This window comes from Uloborus diversus, chromosome 5 (assembly GCF_026930045.1).
Source record: "Uloborus diversus isolate 005 chromosome 5, Udiv.v.3.1, whole genome shotgun sequence".
NCBI lineage: Eukaryota > Metazoa > Arthropoda > Arachnida > Araneae > Uloboridae > Uloborus > Uloborus diversus.
In genome coordinates, this window is record NC_072735.1 from 113,599,119 (window position 1) to 113,608,563 (window position 9,445).

Here is a 9,445-nt window from a genome sequence, read left to right on the forward strand (position 1 = left end):
ACATATTCGAGATTCCTGAGTGGCCACACAAAAGCTCTTAGATTCTCTGGGAATATCAAGACTTTTCCGGAGTGTCACTGGTGCTCTGCTGGAGAGGTTTCACCTGAGCACATTCTATCTTGTTTGGGTTTTACGAAGGACGAGGTCCTTAGTGACCCATTGCTGTTCTTGGATTTTTTGCAGATATTTGGATTCATGGGGGTTGTTTAGCATTGCTAAACATGCCCGAGATAAGTCAAAAAAAAAAAAAACTCTAGCACATTGGAGGAGTAAGACCTTTTCCCCCGAAGAGAAACCTGCAGATTCTAAATTCCACCGCACTGTTCTATAAATACACCCCCCCCCCCCCTTTTTTTTCCCCAGAGGAACGCAAACTGTCCCAAGTTATGCCTGGATTACTCAGTCTGAAAACGCCAGTCTGTGTCAAAAATAGAAAATAACAAAAGAGGCTTTTCTAACGCTCCAAGTTAAAAATAATTATTTAGCTGAGCAAAAAATACGCGTGTGTGTGTTAAGTTGCGTCGAGTCATCGGAGTCTGGTCCAGCAGTTTTGTGTACTAACAAGTGAAACAATTTGTAGCTTATATTTTAATCACTTTAACGAACACATTTTTAGAGGAACTAAATTGGTTTTGATCTCTTGCAGCTTAAAGCATAACTACCAGGATTTTCTCCTCTCATGAATTTCTTTTCATGTTTAATTATTAAGAGATTATATTGATCATTATCAAATACTAAAAGATATTTGAGGCAGTGAGAAGCAAAGGGATGTAACTGGCAAAATTAAAAGTTTGGAGATAATCAGTACACACATGGTAGGTGAACCTCTCCTCTGTCTTGGGGCAAGAGATGGTACTAGTAGCCCTGGTAGTTGCTGCTATACAGCATGATTTAGAAAAAAAATTCAATGAAAGCCAACCTAGGATGTTATCTTTAAATGCGTTTTATTCAAAACTTGAAAATGTCTTCTTACATCCCTTTGCTTCTCACTGCCTCATTTATGGACAAAACTTTAAGCAATAACAAAACCTTCCGTGTGGAACTGAACGAGCCTACTTCCCCGTATACCAACATCAATTTTCTAGGATATGATCAATATTTTATCAATTAGCTGAGGAAACAAGTTATGTCAAAGATGCCTTTTAAATATTTAAAACTGATTTCAAACCACAAAAATTGCATCTCTTATGAAAAAAAAAAAAAAAAAAAAAGAAAGAAATGAAAGAAAAAGAAAGAAAGGAAAAAAAAAAAAGCAGAATGTGTATCAAATTTAGTTTCTCAAGGTATTAGGATTATTTTTTTAGTAAATCTCAACCGCTAATAAGTTTTCTATTGCGAACACTTTAAACTAAGCTATTTTATCGAACATATAGTGTATAATTTTATGAGAGACAAATTGAAGAACAGAATTAAAAAATATATATATATTTTTCTCAAATACAGTCGAACTCTCTAAAAGCGAGCTTTGCGAATTCGCGGATTTAGCGAGGAAATCAAAAAGATTTGGTAGGTACAATGTTAAATCTATGGGAACTGAACTCGCTTTTAACGAGCAAACAGTGCTTAAAGCGAGCAATATTTTTGCAATTCATAAAATGTCTGTTGATTTTCTCCCCAAAGAAAAGATTATTCTACTTGTGGAAACATTCTATCAACATTTTGAATTCAACCGAAAGTTAAGAGATAAAACATAAATCATGAGAACAAGTGATGACACGGTCCTTTTTTTGAAATTCGTGCTGGAGTAGAGGATCATTTAAAAATTATATATTTGTTGAAGAGAATGTTATCATTTCCGAGGATCTGTAGCTAAATGTTAAGAAAGAGGAAAAATAGAAAAAAAAAAAGAAAGCACCTACCAGGGCTACTAGTACTATCTCTTGCCCCAAGAGAGAGGAGGGGTTCACCTACCATTTGTATTGGTTATCTCCAATTTTTTAATTTAGCCATTTGCATCCCTTTGCTTCTCACTACTTCAAATGTGAAGAATTTGAAGTTTAAAACCCCTCGAAATTCTTGGCCTCTAAACTTCAAACTATTTTGAAGACACGGAACGCAAATAACGATGTTTTTCTTATCCCACATTCCTCTAAAACAATAACAAGAGACTTTTAGACAGTTCAAATCAAATAACCAACTTCTTTGGTACTGTAAAAAAAAAAAAAAAAAAAAAATTTTTTTTGATTTTTCTAGCAAATCTCGTGGTTCCTTCGCGCTCGTTATAAGCTAGTTCGACTGCACATAATTTCGAATTTGAATGTGTAAAAAATCAATAAATATACAAACAAAGTAAAAGAAGCAATATAAAAGCAGCTAATGTTGGCTATTCTTTAAAAAAAAATTTAGTCGTTTGCAAAATCAAGAAAAGAAAACAAAATTTCATCGCATATGAGAATCCCCCAAAAAGACAAAAGAGGACGTAACCAAAGCAAGTACCGACACCGACATCGGTCAATCAAAAACTTTCAGATTGAGTTTTGAGACATACCTTGACAACAGCTAACGATTTTCAATAAGTTACCGCCCGAGACAGCCAGGGCTAAGGCAAAATTACATAAAATACACCACCATCTCAGTCATTCCATCCGAAGACTGCAGTTTCGTACTTATTAGCACTCATCAGCCCGGAATAGGAAGTGACTGAACTGTAGTTAGAAAACTTCTTAAGTAAGCCAAGAGTGCCAAACAAACTAGTAGCTAATATAGAATTAGGTAGCTAATGCAGAGCACGAAACTGCAGTACTCGGATGGAATGACTGAGCTGGTGGTGTATTTTATGTAATATCTAACGGGGGGGGGGATGTTTTTGATTTGTTAGTGAAGAGGAAGTCCTTAAGGAAATGAAGCCAAAAATCAGGGATGCGTTGATGGCGCACAAAGAAATACAACGAAAAATAATTAACAACTGCCATAACCAGTTATTTTTATAAGCATTAAGTTTCGTGTTTTCTTTATACACGTCGGCCCCTGCACTTTTTTCAACATCAAAGATTTCCTCAACGTTAAGATTTTAATTTCAAACCATTCTTGCTGATATTACACGAATGTCACCAAATATTGTTTAAAATTTCTGTTTTAAAACTTTAATTTTGAAAATTTTCCGAGAGAAAATCTCCGAGCACACTCCCTCCTTCTTTCAAATTCAAAGATGACCTAAATTTGCATTAAAAAGACTCTAGTTTGAGAGAGAAAAAAATCAGGAAAAGAATCCCCCTAGATAGCGCAAAACTGCGTTTTTACGTTTTCTGAAGTACCCAAATTAAGTTCAAAACTGAGTTCTTAGGATTTCTTCAGCTCAGAAAAAAATACTAAGAGAACCACTGAACCACTTCGTTCCTACTTCAGTCAATAAAAGAGAAGTCTGAAATAACGTTTTAAAAGACGTTTAAAAAATGTTTTAAACTTTGCAAAATTTCTGGGATCGAACCCCAAACCTCTTGTTCTAAGTTTGCTAGAGATGGCTTTTTAAAACAAATCATTATATACGAGGATAACTCTGGGAACTCCTTTCCGTTCCATAAGCGCTGACAAAATTCTACAAAAACTAGTGATGTTCCGGATATCCGTATCCGTAGATATCCGAGGGAAAATAAGGATCTGTATCCGCATCCGTATGCGTTACTTTTCTGACGGATCTTAAACGGATCTTTTCTATTCCAAAAATTCTCAAATATTTAAATAAAAGACTAAAATTCCGTATAAATTAGGTTTTATTCCCTATTTAAATTATAAGGTATCATTTCAGAAGCCAATTTGTACCCGCCGTCACGAAAAGGAACGGGTAATAAATTTTTAAGGTGTATCTGTGTGTCTATTTGTGGCATCGTAGTTTCTAAACAGATGAACTGTTCTTGATAGCTCTTTTTTCGTTCAAAAGGTGACTTGACCGAAAGTGTTCTTAGCTTGGCCTCGTTTTTGTGGAACTTTAATTACCGGAGATATTAATAAAAACCGACTTAGCGTTTCCCAGAATTATGGTAGTAAAAACTTAAAAATTGAAAGAACGAAGTTTTCTGCGTTTGATATTTATTTGGAACTTTCAAGTTGTATACAGTTGGTGGTATAATCTTGTTCAGTAAATTTTAATTACAATTCAAAGACTTTATACGCGTGATTGGTAGCGATTTCATAGTCGGAACATATGGAGAAAAAGCTCAATGATTTAGACTTTCTATCCGCTGTCAGTTCATATTTGTTAACAAAGTGTTTTCTGACCCGCGAAACCCATCTTAATATGAGGTCGGCCCTCCGGGACATGTTTTTTTTTTTTTTGAATTTTTTTACATACATATTTTTTTAATTTTAAGTCTAATATTAGTTTTTGTTATTGATTTGGGGTTTCTGTTATTCTTTTTTTTTTTCGGTTTTTCTCCGCAGCCTTCAAAAAAAGTGAGACTAAATTCTCTATTTACTGTTTGTAAAGGCGTTTCCGGCTCTGTTATTCCGTCGGACGGAGAAAGTTTGGTGAAATGGGGTCAGCGCTGCATTTATGCTGAAATAAAATCCTAAAAATTATTTCTAGCCTGTTTAGTAGCGGTTTTACACTCCTGCTCCTGTATCCAACATCTACCGAGCAAGTTAGAAATAATTTTTGACATTCTATCCAAGCATTGATGCAGCGCTGACCCGTTCCTTCCAACTCTCCCTCAGTTTTAACGGAGATTTCTTTAAAGAGTAAATTATAGTCTTGATTATATTTTCGCCGTAGATGAAATTTTTTGAAGAAACAGTGTTATTATTCTGACAGGAATACCTTCCGTAACAAATTTTACACCTAGTTGAATTGTGTAAAAAAAAAAAAAAAAAAAAAAATTTGAGATCCGTATCCGTATCTGCGGATCTTGACACAAATGATCCGTATCCGTATCCGCAGATCTACTTTTTTAATGATCCGGCACATCACTAACAAAACCGGCGTTTTTAAAACTACAATTCCAAAACATTTACGTGAAAGAACACCAGATTTCCCCCAGTCACCCGAGATACCTATAATAGTCTTCAGCTTTCTAAACAATATTTGCCTCGCACTTATAAGCACCACTCGCCGCCCCTGTGCATCTAAATAATTACACGTTCCGTTTATTATACAATACAGGGTGGTTATAAAATAACATGAGGTGTTCAGAGCCCTCTAGCAACTAACAGTGAAGTATTGGATGAAACATTGCCAAATTTCATTGGCGTACATAGTAGACCATGGGATTTCGATTTCTACAATAAAAAAATAGTACTAAAAGTCACCACCAGGTGGAGTTTTAGCGCTGCAAAAGTGTATTAATTGCAAATCCTGAAGAATTAAATGCCAAAAAGTGCAGCACGAATCAAGATCTTGACTACAAATCAGGTTCAATAAAACCAATAAGAATGTTCAATTTGTAACAAGAGAAGAATAATACCAATAGTCGTCAGGAAGAAATTTTGGCTCGGCAGCGTGGATTTCTTTCTTGAATAATATTTATGTAAGATATTGCACCACCCTACGTTGGGCTTTAGGTACTGAGCATATGGCGGCAACATTTGAGGAGTTTACTTTCAAAACGGATTATATACACATTTTGAAAAAAGCTATTTTTGTTCGTTTTCAGATAATACACTCTGTCGCAAAAAAAAAAAAAAAAAAAAAAAAAAAATGCACCTAGAAGAATTAGAGCCACAATCATGAAACTCGGCACAAATGCAGTTTATGGTATGCAGTAATATGGTAGTTGCTCTGTGTTGACAACAGTGGGAAGACAGAGTCGACCGTCCCGGAGGGTCAGGGCGTCCCAGGAACACAAATGAAAGCGAGGATCGCGTAATCAGAAGAGCGGCTACGTCGGCAAAGTCAACGTCGATAGCATCGATTCAACGCCACTTACCTCCTTCCAGGCATCAGGTGTTATCAAGGAAAACCATTGAGACGACTGGCCGAAGTTGGCTTACGAGCCAACGTCCAGTAAGACGCTTGCCACTGACCCCACATCACAGGCAGTGTCGAATGGATTTTTGCCGACCTCGGGCAGTTTGTAGCGTAACAGACTGGAGGCGTGTGATCTTCAGCGATGAATTCGATTCAGTCTCAATGCTGATGATGACCGTACACGTGTGTGGAGGCGCATGCCCAGCTAGCACACGAACATTGGCCCAACGTTATCATATTACATTGGACCAGCGTCGGCATCTTACGTCGGAACGTACCTTAAAACGGTACGTCGGAAAACGGTTATCCAACGGTTAGTTATTGGTTAGTTTCAAACGTTATTCTAATGTAAAATACAACTGTAAACTAACCATTTACAAACGTAATTTGGATGTAAAATACAACGTTCAACCAATGTTATTCCAATGTAAAATACAACAGTAAACTAACCATTTAAAAACGTAATTTCGATGTAAAAAGCAACACTTAACCAACATTTTCTAATATTGTTCCAATGTAAAACACAACAGTCAACTAACACTTGCCAAACGTAATTTCGATGTAAAAAAACTACGCTTAACCTACATTTTCTAACGTTATTCCACTATTATGAATTTCAACGCTAAACCAACTATCTTCCAATGTTATCTACTTTAACTGTAGCATGTTATTAATAAAATAAGTATTACGAGGTGTTCTTAGAAGAGCGAGTGTAAAGAATAATTTTCAGTCATATTAACTTAAAATGATAAAATGGCTGAATTTGATACAATTTATCATTTTCCTATCATTTACAAACGTTTCAATAAAATATGAACAATTCTTACCTTTTATTTTTCCGAATAATTACTCGAAAATTATTTTCATAAGCATACATTAGTTTCTTTTTTTCTTTTTCAGGAAATATTAATTACCAGCAAGGTTATTCTTAAGACAGAATAAAATTTTTGACTTTAAAATTCTGCCATGAAAAATAACCTAGCTTGTTTGAAGGTTCAATTTTGCTTTGACCTGAAATAAGAATAAAAATTAAAAAAAAAAAAAAAAAAAAACATACGCATGCACATTCAGTTAGTAAATCTTCATAACAATTAAAATGACGTGGGTGAAACTTTAATATCATGAAAAGTACTTATTTTATTGTTTTGCCGAACTATTATACTCTCCCATTTCATTCAAAAGTTCATGTTCATTGATTTTCTTTTTTTTAATTTTATTATTAGGGAAGGAATTTTAATGTATTTTATCCATCAACGAGAAAAGTTCATTCAAAAGTTCATGTTCATTGATTTTCTTTTTTTTAATTTTATTATTAGGGAAGGAATTTTAATGTATTTTATCCATCAACGAGAAAAGTTCATTCAAAGACACAATTTTATTTCTATGGTAAATTGCACGTGTAATTTGTATGATTAGCAAACTATTTTTAAATATTATGCGTTTAAAATTACCGAAGCTAAACAAAGGAACAACACGAAATTCTGAAACGAATTCAAAGCATTCACAAAATTCTCTAGAAAACTAGTTACAGCATCTATATATATAAAAAAAAAAAAAAAATTAGTTCGAATGCGCAAAAATTTTAAGAATTTTGATTCATCAGAGCCCCCCCCCCCCCCCGAAAAAGAGAAAATACCTCTAGAAACAACCTCCCCCTAAACCCCCCCCCAAAACGAATTTGTAGAACAAAAAAATCTGGGCCTGCACACCCACAATGATTTGTCGTGCTTCGAAAACAAATAAATGTAGAATGCATTTAATAATCACACACACACACACAAAAAAAAAAAAAAAATATATATATATTTTAGTTTAGTTTTAAATTTATTGAAAGGAAGAAAAATAGTTGGAAAAATGAATTGATTTACTTTGAAAGACTTGAGTACTTGATGCGAGGATTGGACACTTGCCGTTAGCAAGTACGACACGTGTGAATGTGTATGAGACCCTGGAATGAAAAAGAAAATGGCTATGCCCCAGCGCACTCCTCCCTCACACCTTTCAAGTCCTGGGGTTTCAACAAAACTGCAGAGGGGGGAGGGGCTTATGGAACGCATTACGCACGCTTCGCAGAACGTGCAAATCAGCAACAAGCTTGCAATAAATGGACGTAAATGTGAAACAGGTTTGAAGGTTAGAAATAAGTTGGGAATGCGTTTAGTCGGATATAGGTTGGTTTTAAACCATCTTCCGATGCTTCGAATGATCGGATGAGCGTATGAAAAAAAACAATATCTAATCAAAACATATTTCCAACCATTGCGATGCATTTTCAACCTTTCTCCAACGTAAATCCGATGGTTTGTGCTACCTGGATGATCCGGCATTTGTTGTCGAGCGGCATACCTATGTCGGGTGATCCGGCATACCTATGTCGAGCGGCATACCTATTTCAGAAGGTGTGACATTGTGGGGAGCGATTTCTTGGGACACACGATCACCTCTAGTTGTTCTCCAAGGTACGTTGACAGCTCGCAGGTACGTGGACAGCATTTTAACACCGATTATTCTGCCTATGCTATCAAGTCACCCAGGTGCCATTTATCAGCAGGACAATGCTCGTCCACATACTGCGCAACTCTCTCAACATTGTCTTCAGAGATATAACGTACTCCCATGGCCTGCCAGGTCACCAGACTTTTCGCCAATAGAGCATGTCTGGGAAGGCAACTGCAGCCATCCCGGGATACAGGGGAGTAAGCGACGCAGTTGCAAAGATTATGGCATGATCTTCCACGGGGTCATAAGTGACCTAATTGATTTGATGCCACGTCGTGTTTAAGCTTGCAAACTGCAAGAGGTGGCTTTACTACTTACTGATTTGTAACCTTATGCATACTGTAACTACTTAATAAAATTCTTTTATTCTGAATTTTTAATCATCTTCTCATCTCCTTATACACTACATGCCTGCCAAGTTTCGTGAGTGCAGCTCAATTTCTTCTGGGTGAATACATTTTTTTTGCGAGTGTATAAGCCCTATCGATCCATAAATTTCTTTCGGCTCGAAGTGTTTAATATCTACTGTTGAAAAATGCATAAACATTGGTTTTACCACCTAAACGTTGTATTCCATTCCCTTATTTCTCGCCAGGTCTTTTACAGCAAAGTGGAACTTATCCCTTATTTGCCAGTATCCACTCATTCACTTTCATATCAAAAGGGCACATATTCAAATTCGCCACTTCTAATTCAAAAGCAGTTCAAATAAAATAGCGGAGCAAGGCACTGGCTGAGCATTTCCAGTCAAGCATGATACCCGTACATATTAGGAAATCGCAACACATTGCGCCTTGTGTAAGTCTGTTATCAGTTAGGCAAGCGCAATCTCAAATTGTGATAACTAAATTAATATCAAATAATTGATATTACTATTAAATTGTGATTAATGAATAATTAAATTGTGATTAATTGAAAAACCGTGATCTATTTGTGCCTACAACGTTGTTATTTGAATCAGCTTGGGTCGTTTCATTGTTCATACCTAATTGGATCGAAGGGATTTTTTTTCTTTGAAATGTTCAAAGAAAAGAATAAAGTAGAGTA